This window comes from Psammomys obesus, unplaced genomic scaffold (assembly GCF_907164565.1).
Source record: "Psammomys obesus unplaced genomic scaffold, mPsaObe1.curated_primary_1811, whole genome shotgun sequence".
Lineage (NCBI taxonomy): Eukaryota > Metazoa > Chordata > Mammalia > Rodentia > Muridae > Psammomys > Psammomys obesus.
This window is the reverse complement of record NW_026596225.1, coordinates 3,150,282-3,153,922: the sequence shown is the minus strand read 5'-3', so window position 1 is coordinate 3,153,922 and position 3,641 is coordinate 3,150,282. Positions and strand designations below refer to the sequence as shown.

The following is a 3,641-nucleotide window of genomic DNA, read 5'->3' as shown; positions in this document are numbered from 1 at the left end:
CTGGAGTTCTCTGGGCTCTTCTGCTGGAGTATCTGTGTCTTCTTCCCTGACCATTCCTTTATATCCTTCAGAATTCCTCCTTGAAGGATCTTTCCTCCTCCTGAAGATCTTTCTAGATCTGTTGGGTGCTCTTCAGGCACTTCTGGTTTCTTTCTCCACAAGGCTCTGATCATCCTCAACAACTGTTTGTGGAGTTAATGAATCAAAAGGGAACAGTTCTGAAAGAGATGGAGGCCCGGCCAGTAATCCTAGCAGGTACCTTTCCTCATGGTACAAATCATGATCAAGCAGCCACGGATTATAGATGAGGGTGTGGAGGCTGAGGTAATGCCACTTTGCCTGGAGTCAAACCCTGACATCTGTGTGTCTCGCGTGCCTGTTTTTACACAGCATCTGTTGGGTGTGCAGGCTAGGATGAGGGTGGAGGCCCACCACACCGCTGAAAGTCGTGGTTCTGAGACCTTGCTCAAAGGCCTTGACCTCCTGGCTCTTAACTTTCATAGACTAGTAAAGGGTTAAAGGAGCAGATGCGTGTCAAGTGCTCAGTGGCGTCTAATGCAAAACACACGTTGGGCAAGCACTTATAGTCATCTGTCTCCAGAGGACGTGCAGGCCCAGAATAGGTTCCTGAGCTGTGCTCGACCAGTGAAGAGCTAGGTCTATACCCCAGAACCCCATCTTACAGGAAAGCAGCCCTGACTCACTTGAGGATTCAGTATCCTAGTGAAAATACAGGCTCTGAGAAGAGACTCAGCTCAGCTCAAATAAGCATGCTGTTTGAGTCACTGTAGTAGACAGTTTTACTCTAAGAGGCAGGGAGGGCCCTCAGGTGTTACCCAGGGAAGTCTGATTTTTCTCGGGGTCCCAGTCTTAGTCATGTCAGTAATTAGGTCATCCTGAATGTAGGGGAACGGCAGGAGGTCAGGGAGGAGGTTCCTGAAGGGCAGTAGTGTGAAAAGATCAGCTAATCTCTCTCAGTACTTTTATTTAACCCCCCCTCCCCCTGAGGCCACAGGTTTTCTGGCACAGCATCTCCTGTTTTGCTTCCCAAAACAAGAGCCCAGTGCATTGCCTCGGATGCAGGAAATGGTTGCTGAAGGAAGTGATGAACTACAGTTCAGCATTTGTCAAGCCTGGAGCTGCTAAGGGTAGATTGTCAGCCTGTCACGGGGTCCTCCCAGTGGCCTGTGACTGGGGGGGCCACAGGTGAGGAGACTGAGGCTGGGTGCTGGAAAATAATTTCTTCAAGGCCATCCAGAGCCAGTTGCAAGTACCTCAAATTGGGCTATGCACTGGGAAAAACTTTGATTGGTGTGATTAGCATTGGGGGTAACTGCCAGTTAGAAGTGACTGGCTCCAATTATTAGCTGTGAAAAAGGAACCAGTTAGAGCTTTACTGTTGAATTGCATGATGGGGTTAGCAGGAGTGACTCCTTAGAACAAAAGGCTGGGCCCGTGGGATAGGGCCCTGAATTGTGCCCCAGCTTTTCTCCGGCTAGTTCTGGCGCAAGGAAAACTGCCAGTCAACTTGGCATCTGGAAATGTGAGTGCCTCTGTCTTCAACAGCGGTTGCGGTGGCCTCGAGGCTCTTGGTTGCACAGGACGCTCTTGGCAGGGCCAGAGTTCTCCCTGAAGGTAGGCCAAAGGCCTGCTTCCGAGCCTCCTTTAATGGACTGTGGGTGTTGGACAGCAAACAGCTGGAAGCATCCTGAGCTGCTGCTGCTGGCTGGGCCCGGTCACCAGGTGAAGGCCAGGGAAGGATGGAGTCGGCTCAACCCTTACAGAGAGCGACTCTTGCAGACACCCGGTGGGCGACTGCCCCGAAGTGGCTGCTGTCCCCCGTGGGCTCCAGTCACCCGAGGGCCCCCGGAAACACTCCACCGGGGCAACCACGAAGCACGTTTCCTAAGCCTCTGGAGGAATGGTGGTCACGTGGCCACCGAGGGCGGCGCCCTCAGCTTTGAAATGAACTCTAAATCACCGAAGGCTTTCTGGAAGAGGCGGAAATTCTCTGGCGGTCCAATATGGCTTTCCCTCAACAACAAGGTTGCGCTTAGCGCTCTAGGGACCAAGTAATGCCTGCGGTGAGCTTCCCGCTGTGAAGCAAGCCCGGGAACAGAGGGGTCCCGGAAGCGAGCCGAGAGCCTCACGGGCCGGCGGTGGCGGGGCCAGGCCTGGCCTGGCTCCCCTGACCTGTCCTTCCACTCAGTGTCTTTGAGGAATGGCCGCGCTGCAGCCCTGCTAGGTCGGTGCTGCGGGGCCCTGGCGGCGAGCGCACGCCTGAGCTCCGTCCTAACGTGGAGCGTCCCTAGGCCGCGGGCTGCGCCTCTCGCGCTCGGCCCGGCCATCCAGGCAGTGTGCTGTCCCCGTGCGGCCCCGCCGGGGTCCCGACGCCCGGGCCGCCGGGGTGAGGCGCGCTCGAGGGGGCCATCTGCCTGGGTGCGGAGAACTGCAGCGTCCGCGGTGCGAGGCGCTGCCCCTCCCGGGCCCTCGCCCCGCGCGCCCGCACCCAGCCAGGCCCGCCGGCGCCCGCAGCCCGGGCCGCGGTGCCAGGCCTAGCCCCGGCCCAGGCGCGGGAGGCGGTGCAGGGATTAGTGGACCCCTCCCCCAGGGCTCCCCCCGCCCCGCCCGGGGCGGCCAAGACCCCTGGGCCCGAGGGCGACCGAGGAGCTTCGTCCCCGCGCCGGCTGGCCTAGGGACCCGGCCTCCCTGGGCGGGGGCTGCAGGCCGAGGTGCGGGCGCGCCGCTAGGCTACCGTCCCGAAGGTCGGGGCGCGGGCTCAGAGCTAGGGGTGGGGGTCTCGGGCCTCATCCCTCGGCCGAGGCCACGGTCCTGCGGCCAGTGCCCGGGAGGGGGTCCGCCGCCCCAGCCGCCCGGAGCCGCTCACCCCGCACGGCCCGGGCGTGGGGAGGGAGAGGAGCGGGGGAGGGGGAAGGGCAGGGGTGGTGGGTGAGCGGCCGTGGGCACCGCAGGCCCGAGTCCCCGGGCCGCCTGCGCGGCGCTGGGCCGGCTGCCCGAGGCTCCCGGGCCGGGCCGGGCACCCCGCGTCGCGGGGCGTCGAGCCTGCGGCCGAAGGGGCGCCCCAGGGCCGGGCAGGCTCGGCTCGGGGACGCAGACCCGAGCTGCTGCCTCCATTTTGTTTCCTGTGCAGCTTGGTTCGCAGTGGTGGTGCTGTGGGTTTGGGGTGCGGCCGGGCCAGGGGCTTCCCCCGCGGCCACGTCTGCCCGGGGCCCGGGGCCTCGAAGAGCCTGTGCCCAGCTCCCAGGTGAGCCCTGCGGCAGGAGGGGGGCGGCCTCGGCCTCGCTCGAAGGCAGCGGGCCGAGGGCAAGTGCCCGGTGCACGGGGAGCCCGGGCTGGAACCTAAGATGGAGGCCGGGGCCGCCGCGGGCCTGGGCCGGGGCCGGCAGGCCAGGCCGCGGCCGGGCCAGGTGTCTGCGGGGTTGGGGTGTCAGGAGGCGCGGGGTGCGGGGGCCGTGCGCGAGCGGGGGCCGGCGCGGCGCCCCGAGGTAGGTGAGGGGAGCGCGGAGCCACCCACGACGCCCGCAGGCCCCGACGCTCCCCCGGGGGCGCGCGAGGCCCCCGGGGAAGCCCGCCTCGGGCCCCGCCCGGGCGGCAGGGCCAGCCCGTGGGCCCTGGGCCTG

At 63.8% G+C, this 3,641-nt stretch overlaps 1 protein-coding gene across 1 annotated transcript in view; it reads left to right on the top strand.

Moving 5' to 3' along the window:
- The first annotated feature begins 2,000 nt into the window (after nt 1–2,000).
- LOC129668064 (histone-lysine N-methyltransferase, H3 lysine-36 specific-like) overlaps nt 2,001–3,641 on the top strand; it is an 85,481-nt gene continuing 83,840 nt past the window's right edge. The window contains exon 1 of the mRNA XM_055595816.1: nt 2,001–2,084. The gene's annotated coding sequence lies outside the window, so the exon portion shown is untranslated. The remainder of the gene's footprint in view (nt 2,085–3,641) is intronic.